Here is a 17,730-nt window from a genome sequence, read left to right on the forward strand (position 1 = left end):
GAGCCGATCAAGAGAGGGCGCTCTCTCATATAAAAGAGATGTGTCATTTGGGAACTAGAGCTCTCCTTTCACTCTCTATTTAAAAGTAACATTTGATAGCATGACAACTCTTTACTCTTCGTCTTTTGTTTTCTTTCATTTTTTGCGAGGTCTGATTTGAGCATTGAAAGGATTTACCAAAGTTGGTCTTGGCTCCTTTTCTAACATCTTTCTTGTGTTTTTTCGGTCCTCTTCACCAAAGATCTCTATGGTACTTGACATCTAGAGAGACGACTTATCGAGAAGTAGACCTGACGGAAGTATGACCTATAGAGAAGCCGACCTGATAGAAACCTTACCTACCGAGAAGTCAACTTGATAAAAACCTGGCCTACTGATAAGCCAATCTGACCAAAGCTTGATCCGTCGAAACCCAACTCAATCGAGATGGACTCGACTGATATCCAATTGCCGTGGTTACTTTACCGAGTCAGCCCAATCTCAAATCGGATGATACTATTTCAATTAATTTTTAAATTTAATATACTTAATTTGTAGTTATCAATCGACTACATCATGGCTATATATTTCTTAAAGCTATTATAAATATAGATCAGCCAATAATTTAATTTTTTTAAAATCGAATCGATTGAATGGACTTATTCAAAATTTGAATTTTATTATTGAAATTGAATTGAATAAATTAAAATAAAAAAATTCAAACTAATCTAATTGTATTTCTGAATTAAATAATTTCGATTCATTATTTTGATTTAATTAAAATTTTACTCATTTCCTATTAAAAGACATAACCCAAATACTAAAGTGACCCGAAGTTATATTTATGAATTTAATTTATTCAATGTTAATAATAAAAAATCAATTATGATAAAAAATCAATTAATTTAATTTTAATAAATTTAATTTAATTAGTTCGATCTTAACTAATACTCACAGTTTAGTGCTGTGACAGACACGTCACTGCTTAGGGAAGGCCACTAATGGACGTAAATCAGCAAGGCAGCTAGGGTAGAATGCAATGCATGATTAATCACGTGCCAAAGCGTGAGTCAGTAAGAGAGTTGGACACGTCCTGGGAAAGCAGGAGCAGACTCAGCCCAGATAGATTTTTTAGATTTAAAGTATTTTTTAATTTCGATAAAAGTTTAATCGATTCGAAAACTATCTCCATGGTTGGGTGGCCTTCGAACAGTGCTACGTGCGCATAGGGAAGTAGGACTTGACCTAGTCAGCAGCGCTGTTTGCTTGGATAAAGACATCTGAGTGTGGAAATCCATCGATGTTTTTAATATAGTGTAATTAACAAAATGGATAAAATATAGGATGACTAATGTATTTATGGTATTTTAAAAAATTATTCTGTATTTATGGTGCTTTTAAAAAATTAATTCGATTTAATTTTTGATTGGGTTGATATTGGATGGAGGGCATCCGTCGGGTTAGCCAACTCCCTCCCTTGCTATCCGAATCAAAAGGTGTACTAGGTTTAATGTATTTATTAAAAGATGTATCATCATTTGGTATTTACCAAAAGATACAGTTTATCAAAATCTATTCCCAGATTATCCCTCTAGCTAACCTGGCAACCGCCTTTTTCAAACACATTTTTCCAAGCATCCAAGCCGAAAATAGAATTGAAAAATAATTTATGGTTTGGATGCACGTCTTGTCACCGTCTCTCTCCCTCCATCCCTCTGCGTGGGGTTATAAATTTGAAAGAAATATGAATCCTGCGCTTGCCATTACTGCTCGTGTTGGTTGACGGGATTGCAATAGACCAGTTAGGTTTATGACATAATGGCGTAAGAGTTGCTAGAGGAGATCAAGGACAAATTAAGTTAAGAACGTCAGCCGAGAAGGACAAACTTCTTGCAAGAGAGAAATTAGTAGTAGCACACATTTAAAGATTTAGACATGTATGTATTGATTTTTTTTATTGTAAATTAGGATATTGATGGTAAATAAAAATGAAAGTATTGGTGGGAAGGGTGGCGACAAAAAATGTTGTTATGGTTTATTTTGGTTGTGTGGGAAATAATATTCAACAACACCTGAATTATGATGTAATAGAAGACTTAATCGATTTAAGTCATGTTAGTTTCTGACGTTGATAGTTAAGTTAGGCTAAAAATTATTTATTTTTGGTTTAGGGTTTAGTCAGTGGTGATCCTAGTTTACAAGAAGTATATGCTTCAAAAGGGGCATGATATCTATGATATCAAGCCCACGTTGGGCCTGATATCATCAATATCAGGCCCACGTTGGGCCTAAAATCATCGATATTAGGCTCACCTTGGCCTGATATCGATAAAGTGTTATGTGGTTAAAACTTTGCTTTTACATCAGACCCTTCCTAGTTTGAGTAAAATTACAATTTAACTACAGCAATATGTTATATAGTTACAAATTTACTAAAATAGTTTGTAATTTATTTATCAGGAATGATCATATAACTGAAGAAATTCTCTCTGAGATATGGAATAGTCTTGATGCAAATTCTAGCATTAGGCATGCAGCTAATGTAGGAGAAGTATCCAGAACAAATATTCAATCATCTTCGCAGTATAGTTGTGTGCCTAACACAAATAGAAATACAAGTAGTAATTTCACATTTGATCTAAATGAAGAAGCTAGTATTCAAGAAGATGAGGTTCTGAACCCGTGTACAACACTTGTTGATTATTATGAGCCTACTTGGAGTCAGGAGGAAGGGTATTATAATCGAAATGGAGATGAAATGCAATGCAATACAGATGTACAAGAATTCTTTGCTGATGATATGCAGATTGAACAATATGAAATATCTCAAGAACAGTACAGTGAATTAGAGGAGGAGTTCCCAATAGCTGATGATCCATATATTCTAAATTCTCGATTGCTCCAAAGGCCAATTGAAGAGGCAACATATCAACATGAATTTTTTGTAGGACAGATATTTCCGTCTCGACAAGAGTTCAAGAATGAACTTGTGAAGCATGTCATGGTTAAACATATGAGATATAACCCAGTTGACACTCGGAAAAATAAAGTAAAAGTTGTCTGCTTCAATCAACTGTGTAAGTGGAGAGTAGTTGCCCAAGGGGATGTAGAGTTCATTGTTATGAAATATATAAAGAAACACCAATGTGGCACCATTAGGGAAAGTGCTGATCATCAAGCATGCTCTTCATTCTTTGTAGCTTCTTTTGTTGAAGAGCAATTTCTTGCTAATGAACAATACAAGCCAAGTATGATTATCGCAGATATAAAAGCCAGGTTCGGAGTGACCATATCCTACAGAAAAGCATACATAGCTCGAGAGAAAGCGATGAAGAAGGTTGTTGGAGATTATGACCAAGCATATAGAGATCTTCCACTATATCTGCGTGAGTTAAGAGTCAGGGATCCTGAAACCTATGTGGCACTACACAGGAATGGGGTTAATTAGTTCCAACGCTGTTTTTCGGGTTTTGGAGCTTGTAGAAGAGTATTCAGGTCTTATCTTCGTAAATTAATTGGAATTGATGTCACACACCTAAGAGGCAAATATCCGGGTGTGTTGTTGATGGCTACATCAATAGATGCTGATGACAATGTCCTCCCGGTAGCCTTTGGAATCGCTGAAGTTGAATGTGGGTCTGCATGGGAGTGGTTTCTGGATTATACGAAGAGATTCTTTAATGTTGATCCAGAGTCAATGAGTATAGTATCAGATAAACATCGTGGCAATATATCAGCAGTTAGGAAAGTCTACCCTACTGCCCATCATGCTTTTTGTTGCCACCACATGTCTTGCAATATGGTAACAGATACTGGCAGTAGGTCAGGTTTAGGGTTGTTTTGGGCAGCAGCTCGAGCAAACACAACACTACAATATGTTCTCATAATGCAGTACATGCTTGAAAAACATCCAGATGCTCATAAGTGGCTTCAGAACATTAACCTTAAAAGATGGACTAATGCACACTTTAGTGGCAGAAGGTACAAAATGCTAACCACCAATTGTGTAGAGAGTTTAAATGCTTTGTTCAAGGAGACACGTGAACTTCCGATAAACAGGTTAATTGATAATACCAGAAGAAATGTAGCTCAATGGTTTTTTAACCGTAAGGAGGAAGCGTCGAAATGGTATGTTGCGTTGACACCTCATGCTACCAAAGAAATGGAATCAAGGAGGGAGAAAGCTAGACGATATAAAGTTCACCCCTACTCTCAATCCGAAATGGAAGTAGAGACATGGAGTGCTTCATACATTATTGATTTGGAGAAAAAATATTGTAACTTTGGGGAGTTTCAAATTTCAGGATTGCCTTGCTCACATGCAATTGTCGTCATAATTCACCGGAACATGGATACACTCCCATATTGTGAGCATTATTTTCATTCACAGAATTGGAAAACGGCATACATGGATCGTATTTACCTCTGTCGAAGCAAGGAATTTTGGCCTAGGGGAGTCAACAACATTATAGTGTTATGTCCCCGTAGCCTTGTGCAGTCTGGTAGGCGAAAGAAGGCAAGGATCGAGTCCAAACATAATGGGAAAGTAAAAATCAAATGCAGCAGGTGCAAACAACTGAGTCATAATCGGAGGACATGTAGAATGCCGCCAGCCCCTGGTTTTTGACTGAATTGTAAATTGGAGGAGTTGAGCCATATGTTTTGTATGAAGTACATATATAGGGTTGTAAGAAAAACAGTTGTGGAAAATGATGTTTTTGTTATATAGGTTTATGGAGTATTTATTTTGTGTTACAGTATTATTGTAGGTATGAGAAGTGTAAACCATCACCTGCAAGACAAAAATAATACTTCACACCATATCTCCATTGTGTAAAATAAAAATGTGATACATTTCAATTCAACAGGAAGGGGTTCGTAATTTCAAAGTCACGTAAATATGTGGAGAAATATAAATGAGATAAAACTCGCACTAAGGGATTGTAGTAATCCTTGCAACATAAAATAGGACAGCATTTCTCGGTCATTGAAAAATAAAAGAGGTGCACTGTTCCGTGGAAAATGTCACGGAGCTATACCTTCTTAGACGGGGTATAAATATGTTTTGACACCATATATACCATCTTCCCAGTAAGAAATTCAGAGGGAACGTTATTTCATATAAATCCACGTAGGGGAGGGTCGTCAGTGGGTTTTGGTCAAAACCCACTGATAGACCTAGACACCTTTGATTCGACCCATTTCAGTTCGAGTGGTATTATGGAGTTCGAAGGAATCCATAGATGCTAGTCAATCATGGTTTAAAGCTCCATAGGTGTGCTGGCAAGTGATGGAAATAAATACAATTTCAGGCACTGTTGGGCCTGATATGCTTGAATATCAGGCCCACCGATTTTCTACCATATCAGGCCCAACGTGGAGCCTGATATTAAAGAGTATTATTTCAAAATAATAATAATTAATTAATCTTACACATAAATCTAAATCGAGTCGATTAAATTTAAAATAAAATAATGGGATATCAGGCCCAAGTTTCAATCTGCAAAAGCACACACTCTCCTATTTCGGTCATCATCTTCTTCTCGAAGACATTCTACGTAGCTCCGTTCGAGGCGTGACTCTACCTTCACCGGCGTTCGAGAATCAATTTCGTACGTAGATCGATTGCTCATTTAGTTATGCTTTCTATAACCGTTTAACCTAGGGTTTGTGTGGGCGTGTTAGAATAAGAGTGTAGTCGTTATTACGGGATCTAAGAGTTATTTTTCTGGGTGTGGTTATACAATAGCTAGGTTCGCAATGGAAACAAAAGAAGCGTCGACAAGTGTGAGTGTTGATCGACCAAATTATCCAAGTTATGTCAACAGAGGAAGAACTAAAAGAATGAACTGGAAAAGTACCATTTGCCACTTCAGAAAGTTTATCTCTTCTGTTACCTCGACTGCAGAACAAGAACAGAAGATTCGAGGCACACATTTTTCATGGATCCTCGACCTCCTTGATAGTTCTTTTGTAAGAGCTCAGGTACAAAATATGTTTGATAATTGGGATCATGAGGAAAAAAACTTTATCTTCCATGGGAAGAAGCTCAAATTTACAAAGGTAGATGTGGTACTGATTCTTGGCCTACTCGACAATGGAGAGATAGTTCGTCTCGATTTAAATGAGGCTTCAAGCGCACTGTACATGGAGTTTTTCCGAGATTCGGATTGTTCTGCCAGAGATTTGGAGAAACTGATTAGGAAGTCGATATCAAATGACAAGCTATACTGTCAGCTGTATATCATGTATTTTTTTGCAACTGTTCTGTTTTGTAGGAGTAGCAGTGTTCTCAGAATACCTGTGCTCTCCCTAATTGACTGTATAGATGATTTTGACAACTTAGCTAGGTTTAACTGGTGCAATGCAGTATACAGTTTCATGACTCAACAATTAGACTCCATTGGATTGGAGCTTACATTAAGACCAAAACCACAGGTTGCTGATGCAACGCCCAAAGCCCCCTTGCTCAAGGGATTTCCAAATATTTTGGCTGTAAGTCCGATTACACATATATATCATGATATTTGTAAATATTATAAATTATTTTTATAATCATATTGTAGGTATGGGTGTGTGAGCACATCAGCATTATTGATCCAGACCATCCAGAAAAATTGCCAAGAATACTACGGTGGAGGTGGCCTAACTATCATATTGACACAGTCAAAAAAATGATAGACCGTGTAACTGCAGATAAAATTTTAGTAGATTTAATTCCGACAGAATCAGAGTTGGATTTACTACCAAACCGGCCTCAACCAACTGAGTCTCTTGATTTAGTTGGCCAAGATTCTTTACAGCAAGCCGAAGAAGGTCTACTGCAGTGTGACGATACTGTAGATTGTATTTTGTGCAAGGAAAAGGATAACAAAATTGATAGTTTAAAGCAAGATTTACATAAAGCTACTCAAAGTTTGGAGGAAGCTAATAAAAACCTGGCAACGGTGATAGAAGAAAAGGATAGTCTAATAGCAGCAAAGGATATTATGATTGCTGATATGGAATTTATGCTTAAAGAAAAGGATCAACAAATAAGTGAACTGCGTAAGGAATGGGATACGAGTAACACCAAGGCTAACACTATAAATTCTGACGTGGATAACAGAATTTTAAATATTAAAGATAAAATCATAGCCGATGCCGAAAATAAGATTAGAGAACTCCAACAAGTCATACAAAGCATATTAGGGGAGCCAAGAGCATCAGAATGCATAGACCCTAATCTGCCTATAATTCCAACTAATTTTCGGGTAGGCCCCAAAAAAAAGAGAACCCAGAGAAGTTTGATAGCCGAATGCACCAAGAAAAAAGGCAAACAGCTTGTTGTTACTATCGAACCAGATGCTCCTGCACCATCAAAGACCGAAGATACAAGTTCATCGCAGCTAGAAACAAAATGTGATGAACTTAACAAGGTCAAAACCAAAATATTGAAGGTACGGTCGAGAGTAGGTAAGTTGTTATTTTATATTCCTTAATGACATAGTATAATTTTAATTATCTCAGCAAGCGAAGACATTTTTTAAAAAGAGTCAAGATGGTGTGAGAGCCGATGCATTATTGAAGCTCAGTCAGTTAAGGTAACGTAGTTGCCAGCCTAAATACTTAAACCACATGTCAACGAAGGATTATTATTGGACTTTAATGATATTTTTTTACTTTAAATTTATTATATACCATTGATTGTATTCTTGTGTGTAGGGTGACGGTGCAACCAATATGGACAAATGATAATTTCTCTTTAGATATGCATTCTTTTATGACAATATTTGATTGGACGCAATACACCAATGGGGATTGCATAAATGTTTATTGGAATATTCTTGCTAATGAAACCAAAAAACTCACCGTACCACCCATCTATATTTTGTGGGGTTGGATTCCGAGTATGTCCCTTATCTCATTGTAAATTGTTTATAATATATATTGGATGCAGTCACCTAAATAGCTATATTATTTGCATAGGAATTGTTTGGAATGATGCACGTGGATGCATTGAAACAAACTGCAAAAACTGATGACGACAAGGACATTAGATATATTTTCTGTCCTCTAAATAACCAAGATGATCATTGGCATCTAATGGTCATGGACCTGGAGGAAGGTCAAATAATTCATTATAACTCTCTTGGCACCACAGAAAATTACACTTCTGTTTTTAATCAAACTGTAAGTAACAAATTTCGTATATCCAATAATCATTGGTTATGTATTAATTACTATGGTTTGATATTTGTAGGTGTTGTTTTTTAAGGAGCTAAACTGGTCATACTATACCAGATGACATAAAGGTTTAGCACCTTTCTCCGGGAGAGAGTATAAAACTATTCAAGTTATTGGCCCCACACAAATCAAATCGTAAGTATTTGTGTATGTTCCATAATAATTGGATTTAACTTTTTTATGATGCATTCTGCTTTTGTTTTGTAGATTGGATTGTGCTTTTTTTATAATGCGCTATGCAGAGAGTTTGATGTTCCAGAGATCTACAGACTTTTTTCAAGCTGATAGGAGAGTTTATAGATTTAGACTTGGACATAAAATCATGTCTGACAAAAACTTTAAACTGTAGATACTGAACAATTGTAATATACTATTCTTGTAATGATTTACAGTTTGTGTAAATTAAATTTATGGTGAATCAATTTATTTTATTTTAATTTCTTTTTTGATAAGGAGCATGGTAGCACATTTTGAGTTTTTAGCAAGGGAGAGATAGTATCAATTTTTAAGAAAGACCACTGTTAGAATGTTTGGAGTTTATATTAGGGGGATATAGATTCAAGCTTTATGAAACGATACGATACCAGGGCCACGTTGGGCCTGATATGCACTCATATCAGGCCCACGTTGGACCTGATATTGAAGCATATCATGCCCAACGGAGGTTGATTATATATTTTTTTTTCATGCACCTATGGAGCTTTAAATAACGATTTGGTAGCAGATTTGGAGTCCTCGAAACTCCAGAATACCACTCGAACTGGAATGGGTCAAATCAGAGGTGTCTAGGTCCATCAGTGGGTTTTGACCAAAACCCACTGATGGTCCTCCCCTACTTGGATTTACCTGAAATCACATTCTCTGTGAATCTATGAATGGGGAGAAGGTATATCTGGTGTCAAAACGTATTTATACCTCATTTATAAAAAGGTATTGCTCCGTGCCAGTTGGCACGGAACAGTGCACAGCTTTTATGAAGGACACCTTTAAAATTGATGTTATTTATTTTTTCCATCAGGACACTATTAGAATGTTTGGAGTTTATATTAGGGAGAGATAGATTCAAGTTTTATGAAACGATACGATACCAGACCCACGTTAGGGGGAGATAGATTCAAGCTTTATGAAACGATACGATACCAGACCCACGTTGGGCCTGATATGCACTCATATCAGGCCCATGTTGGGCCTGATATTAAAGCATATCAGGCCCAACGGAGGCTGATTATATTTTATTTTTTTCCCTACACCTATGGAGCTTTAAATTACGATTTGGCAACAGATTTGGAGTTCTCGGAACTCCAGAATACCACTCAATCTGGAATGGGTCGAATCAGAGGTGTCTAGGTCCATCAATGAGTTTTGACCAAAACCCACTGATGGCCCTCCCCTACTTGGATTTACCTGAAATCATGTTCCCTGTGAAGCTATGAATGGGAAGAATGTATATCTAGTGTCAAAACGTATTTATACCCCATTTATAAGAAGGTATTGCTCCGTGCCAGTTGGCACGGAACAGTGCACAGCTTTTATGAAGGGGACTTTTAAAATTGATGTTATTTATTTTTTCCATCAGGACACTGTTAGAATGTTTGGAGTTTATATTAGGGGGAGATAGATTCAAGCTTTATGAAACGATACGATACCAGACCCACATTGGGCCTGATATGCACTCATATCAGGCCCACGTTGGGCCTGATATTGAAGCATATCAGGCCCAACGGAGGCTGATTATATATTTTTTTTCCCTGCACCTATGGAGATTTACATAACGATTTGGTAGCAGATTTGGAGTTCTCGAAACTCTAGAATACCACTCGAACTGGAATGAGTCGAATCAGAGGTGTCTAGGTCCATCAGTGGGTTTTGACCAAAACCCACTGATGGCCCTCCCCTATTTGGATTTACCTGAAATCACGTTCCCTGTGAAGCTATGAATGGGAAGAAGGTATATCTGGTGTCAAAACGTATTTATACCCCATTTATAAGAAGGTATTGCTCCGTTCCACTTGGCACGGAACAGTGCACAGCTTTTATGAACGGGACTTTTAAAATTGATGTTATTATTTTTTCCATCAGGACACTGTTAGAATGTTTGGAGTTTATATTAGGGGGAGATAGATTCAAGCTTTATGAAACGATACGATACCAGACCCACGTTGGACCTGATATTGAAGCATATCAGGCCCAACGGAGGTTGATTATATATTTTTTTTCCCTGCACCTATGGAGCTTTACATACGATTTCGCGGCATATTTCGAGTCCTCGAAACTCCAAAATACCACTCGAACTGGAATGGGTCGAATCAGAGGTGTCTAGGTCCATCAGTGGGTTTTGACCAAAACCCACTGATGGCCCTCCCCTTCTTGGATTTACCTGAAATCACATTCTCTGTGAATCTATGAATGGGGAGAAGGTATATCTGGTGTCAAAACGTTTTATACCCCATTTATAAGAAGGTATTGGTTTGTGCTAGTTGACACGGAACAGTGTACAGCTTTTATGAAGGGGACTTTTAAAATTGATGTTATTTATTTTTTCCATCAGGACACTGTTAAAATGTTTGGAGTTTATATTAGGGGGAGATAGATTCAAGCTTTATAAAACGATACGATACCAGGCCCACGTTGGGCCTGATATGCACTCATATCAAGCTCACGTTGGGCCTGATATTGAAGCATATCAGGCCCAACGGAGGCTGATTATATTTTATTTTTTTCCCTACACCTATGGAGCTTTAAATAACGATTTGGCAGCAGATTTGGAGTCCTCGCAACTCCGGAATACCACTTGAACTGGAATGGGTCGAATCAGAGGTGTCTGGTTTGACCAAAACCCACTGATGACCCTCCCCTACTTGGATTTACCTGAAATCACGTTCCCTGTGAAGCTATGAATGGAGAGAAGGTATATCTGGTGTCAAAACGTATTTATACCTCATTTATAAGAAGGTATTGCTCCGTGCCAGCTGGCACGGAACAGTGCACAACTTTTATGAAGGGGGCTTTTAAAATTGATGTTATTTATTTTTTCCATCAAGACACTGTTAGAATGTTTGGAGTTTATATTAGGGGGAAATAGATTCAAGCTTTATGAAACGATACGATACCAGACCCACGTTGGGCCTGATATGTACTCATATCAGGTCCACGTTGGGCTTGATATTGAAGCATATCAGGCCCAACGGAGGCTGATTATATATTTTTTTTTAAGCACTTATGGAGCTTTAAATAACGATTTGGCAGCAGATTTGGAGTCCTCACAACTCCAGAATACCACTCAAACTGGAATGGGTCGAATCAGAGGTGTCTAGGTCCATTAGTGGGTTTTGACCAAAACTCACTGATGGCCCTCCCCTACTTGGATTTACCAAAAATCACGCTCCCTGTAAAGCTATGAATGGGAAGAATGTATATCTGGTGTCAAAACGTATTTATACCCCATTTATAAGAAGGTATTGCTCCGTGCTAGTTGGCACGAAACAGTGCACAGCTTTTATGAAGGGGACTTTTAAAATTGATGTTATTTATTTTTTCCATCAGGACACTATTAGAATGTTTGGAGTTTATATTAGGGGGAGAGAGATTCAAGATTTATGAAACGATACGATTCCAGGCCCACGTTGGGCCTGATATGCACTCATATCAGGCACACGTTTGGCCTGATATTGAAGCATATCAGGCCCAACGGAGGCTGATTATATTTTTTTCCCCCTGCACCTATGGAGCTTTAAATAACGATTTGGCAGCATATTTGGAGTTCTCGCAACTCCAGAATACCACTCGAACTGGAATGGGTCGAATCAGAGGTGTCTAGGTTCATCAGTGGGTTTTGACCAAAACCCACTGATGGTCCTCCCCTACTTGGATTTACCTGAAATCATGTTCCCTGTGAAGCTATGAATGGGGAGAAGGTATATATGGTGTCAAAACGTATTTATACCCCATTTATAAGAAGGTATTGCTCCGTGTCAGTTGGCACGGAACCTAGTGACATTGTGCTCTTGAAACGACTGTTGGTCCAAGCTTATTTGATATGTTAAACAATCACAACAGTTACCATGTTTTTAGTTTTGAGAAGATAGAAATGGTGTGCAATATAACTTATATACATTATGTCTCTTTCCACTGATAAGCACCAACATCGCAATTTGTATATTGTGACTTATATTTGACTAATCACTATGCAATATTATTAATATTCCAGTGACAGTTTATAATATTCTCATATACTACATACCACTGTATTATACAACAAAGACTACATACAAAGATATTAAACTACCTACACAACGTAATAAGTTCATTTACATTCTATACAAGTTTTTGCCTTATAAGATTGGATATTTAATCCACTGTTTTAAAATACTTATCCCTCAAAATTGATACCATTACATCAATTCTAATCTTTTTCATGTCTTCTTGTTTGAAGTCCATCTTCATATCATATAGGAGACATCGAATGTATTACATCACAAAGAAGTCACAGTCAACGCTGTAAACAACAACAATTTTATGGTCAATATTTTTTTATCAATAATTTATATTCACACTCTGTGCTCAATTTACCTTGCTTGTTGTTGTGGACATTCTATTGTGCGAGAGACTCATTTATCGAACGGATAATGCCTTTCCAAATTTGGATGAATAGCAACAACGTGATCACGACTATATAATTTAAAATCTGATACCTAAAGATTGAAGAGGAAATTTCCATTTTCCATCAACTAGCATTTATATTAAAATACAACCATACACATTATTATTATTAGATGCTCACCGCTGCTTCAAATTCATATTTGTATTTACTTCCACTTGCTAGAGAATTGTACTGATTGAACGTCATTGATTTGGTGTCCACCAGCAGCAAGTGGAAGTGTACATTATCACTGCACAAAGGTATAAATATATACCTTACCTCTTCATCTCCTCTATCCGTCTTTATCAGGTGTTGGAAGGCAAACTTACTTGACGATTTCATTAATGACTACAAATATGAAAAGTCATACATACATAACCAAATAATAAAAAAAATTCTAAATTTTACTATACTAAAATCAATTCCTTACTGTGAAGAATGTTGAACAATATATTGACTTGTTGTATGTGGTTCCAGACGGGAATGCCCCCCTAAATAGAATTTTACAATATGTGTCGATTACATCCCCTCTTGTAAACATCTCTCAATTCACACCAGATAAAAGGGAATACAAATTTAAACAAAAGGGTGGTTCCTCCTAAACTATATCATTTGTAAACCTACAAAGTAAACAAAACAGAGATTATTTTTACAAATTTAATTTTGATAACCTTAGCTCAAACGATACGAGAAGCATATAATAGTCTTGACTAATGTAATTTACATACTTTATTTCCTCCAAGACTTTTAACAAGTACGCCACCTCTTCGTTTTGTTTTTTTTTCTTGGAAGACTTAAATTGCTTCTTCACATACTATGCACACAAACAAAAAAACCAATTAGATAATCCATTAAATCTAACAAATTACAATGAAATTTGCAGATATCGTCTTACAGCAATTGCTTGTTTCCTCATTTTGTCATATTTGGCAAACATATCTACATCCTTCTCTATCTCTTCATTAGATTTGTCTTCCATCAATTGTACAATATTAATTTCTTCTTCCATTTCATCCAAATCAATTTTTCCTTTCCCCTTACCCACAAAAACATATTCTTTGACAACTTTTTTTCCTTCTCCTAGACTTGTATCTTTCTCTGCAGGCTCACTTATTTGTATATTTCTACGCTGCCTCTTAAGTAAAGTTTTGAGCCACAATGGACTATCAATTGGAGTGTCCCTGTAATCATAGCGACTTCTGTCACGTCCTCTCCTACTTCTTGTAGTAACACCTACATGTTCAATTTGAGGATCGTCTACAGGCTCGCTATATTGAGATTCCATGCCTTTATTTTCAACTATTTTAAGTAATTCTTTCACCCTCTCCTTCAATTACATGTTCTCCATTGTTAGCTCTTTAATTCTGTTTGCTTGAATAATGCAATTACAACACTCCTTATTAATCTTCCTTCCTACTTCAGTGACTTCAATTTGTGATGCCTTCATTGCAGGTGGACTGTCAGCAACGCCAGCAAGGTTCTCAACCAATGATTTTTCATCTTGGTTAGGGATTAGGTCAATCACAACCTATAAGAATATTAAACCACATGTTAAAACAAGAATTTTTAACCAAACTATAGTCAAAGTATTCAAAATTTACCTCTTCAGATGAGACTTTGTCAATCAATTCTCTCACCTTACTAATATGTGAAGGAATATTCCTCCACTTATTTATTCTTGCTCCTTTGATTTTGTATGGTTTTTGGATTGGAACATACTCCAAAAACCATGCCTGATTCACCATCACAAGAGTTAACTATTTTAAAAATGTCCGCAAAATATTAAAAAATTTCACATAAATTATACACTTACTGCCAAAAGACCAGCAAATCCCTTTAGGTAAGGGAGGTTTGTGTTAGACTGTTTTGTCTCAGTTGATGAAAATATGTCCCCAATCTTAGGTAATTATGGAGCCATAAATTCATGGATTGCTTCAACCCAGTTGAATCTATCAAGATTCTCAAAATCATCTACTATATCTATAAGATTTAACGGTACCTTATATGTACTAGGAGAAAATAAGACACAAACAAATATATACAAAATATAGAATTTGCAAAATAATAAAACATCATCTTCGCCTTCAACGCGATTGCCATAAAATTTAAACAACTCCTCAATTCTTGATCTAGTAGCTTCTTTTTTGTTTGAGAAGTAAGTTAGAAAGAGGTCACTGGATGCTTTAGCTGAATTGATCGGAATTGACGCTCCACGGTCTGCAATACCAAGCAGCAATGAAACGTCTCCTCTTGTGAAGCCAACCGGAACACCTGACCAAGTTAAATTATTATTAGACTTCTACCAACACATACAAAAGTACCAGGAACACCGTCGACATGATACGGTGTCATATCAGTCCCACGTTGGGCCTGATACAACATCGTATCAGGTCCAGGTTTAGCAAAACATTAAATTTTACCATGTAACTACTTTGTGATTAAAATACAAAATTATTGATTGTACCTGAGAATCTAAAGGTTTGACTACTTGAATCCCAATTTTGAAATATATTTACCAAAATCCCACGGATGTGCTGCATATAAAGGGTGTCTGTTTGATCAGCACTATGTGTCGGTCATGTAAAATAACAGACCCTTCATGCGTTCCTTTCTTCGTAAATGGTTGAAAAAAACTTTTAAAGTGACCGAGGACACTGTTCCAATGCAATTTCTGGCCAACATCAACTAAACCCTATACTTTATAAAAATAAAAAATTAAAATCATACTATTTCAGCTTCTCAAGATTACATAATTTGTAAAATGATAACCTTTATAGCTAATTGATGTGGAGAGGATGATGATGCACCCGATCGACGTCTTTGCACCATTATGATACTAGCTGATTGATGTAAACCCTAGAATCCTTCACTGTTGGCATGCGAACAATCCTGGTTTTTAATTGAACTGAAATGCTTGATGCCGCTTAAGAAACACTCGAGCTCACTAAACTAGGGTTTCACAAGAGGGAACTGCACTCGCATGTCACGAAGAGGGAGGTACACTAATGATCGAATTTATTTTTTAAAATCAAAGTAATTCAAAAATGTGATTCGAATGCCTGAGAAATGATGACTGATCAAAGGAGATTGGCGAAAGGACTATATTCGGTATTACACATCATTTACCTGTGCCTTTTGATAAATATCAAACGGTGATACGCTTTTTGATAAATACATTAAACCTAGTACGTCATTTGATAAATTGCCGAAGCTACAAACAACCTACCCAACGTTGTCAGATTGATATAGGTTGAAAATTTTAAATTTAAATGATGAATTAGGCAAATCAAGTATAGGAGCCCACTAAAAAATAAAAATTATATATACAGAAATTTTTAAAAAGTTAATTTAGATTGTGGATCCAATAGAACAAACTTATAGAATTTTTCATTTTAATTTTAAATTTTAGAAAAAAAAAATTTCTCAATCCGCAGACTAACTCAAGCTCTCACATGTCACGAGCTCAAACCGATCACATCGTTTGAACTAGTCTTTAAATATATTAATAAAATCTCAATCCAACATATTTAAATTGTTTAATAGGATAAATCAACTCTATAAGCCCAACTTATAAAGCTCTAAATCTATCATGGATAAAAAGTGCTATCGGATAGGATTTGGGAGAGATAAAAAGAGAGTGATTAATATGATCCTAAATAAATATATTCAAATAACTCTTCTAAAATTTTATTTGACTATATATATTCAAACAACCATCATCATCCTACAACACGAGTATCAAAATCTTAACATCTTGAGATAAAATCGCTCAAACATGATTACGATTTTACTTTTAAAAATAAAAAATAAAATTTTCTTAGTTTTTTATTTCTATCGGCCTAAAAAGAGAAATATTATATAAAAGTATTTGGTTAACTCCAACACTGTGGTGGAAAACTTTAGCAACAAATTGGAGATCCTACAAGACAAGCCGATTCCCCTTATCGGAGAAGTAGAGATCCTACCAAATTTATTTTGAAAGCCAAAAGATATTTCTTCTCATGACACGTCAAAGGATTCCAAGATGGAGATGACATATTTTTCATCTCAATAAGGAAGCTCTCCGATGGTATCAATATTCAAATCATGTCATGGATATGTAACACAGGAGTTTGTAGATGATTTTCACACTTATTTCACCCCTTCAGAGAATGGCAATGCAGATGAGTTATTCAAAATTCAATATATCATTAATAATAAATATCCTAGTCGCTTTCTTTAACTCTTCAACTAAACTCATTCAGTCCGAATGAAAATTATTGAATACTTTTATTGAAAGGCTTTATCCTAACATTCAAAAAGAGATTAAGACATACCCTCCTTATACTAGAAAAATTGCATTATCCTTTGCATGATTGCCAAAGAGAAAATCAATGAAACAGCACAAAGAAATAACAAGTGACACTGAAATCATCAATATACACGAAAGAACATATTGATCATTGAACAAATAGAGGACTCAAAGAAAGAAGATCTCAATGAAGGTAAACTACAAGAAAATGTCAATGAAGTATTAAATGCCACTGATAATATCAGTTCATGCCTTAGAAGAGTTATGACCTCAACAAATGAAGGTAAAAGAACAACAAAATAGTTATAAAGGTGATTCATATCAAGATCTAAACTTTAATAGTGATAGGAAGAATTCATCTATCACAATCATCGCAACATCTACAACAATCACTACTTTCATCATTCAAGAGAACAAAACAGCAATACTTTGCCATCATCAACAACATAAGACATGAAGTATTTTTTTTATCATAGTTCAATAAGAGCTCGACACAAGTCTAAGAGAAGAAAAATTCAATGTAAACACTGCTCTTACAAAAAAAAAAAAAAAAAAAAGGAAAAGATTGCATGGTCATAAACTTTCAATGAAGATC

The sequence above is a fragment of the Zingiber officinale genome, chromosome 9A (genome assembly GCF_018446385.1).
Source record: "Zingiber officinale cultivar Zhangliang chromosome 9A, Zo_v1.1, whole genome shotgun sequence".
Taxonomy (NCBI): Eukaryota; Viridiplantae; Streptophyta; class Magnoliopsida; order Zingiberales; family Zingiberaceae; genus Zingiber; species Zingiber officinale.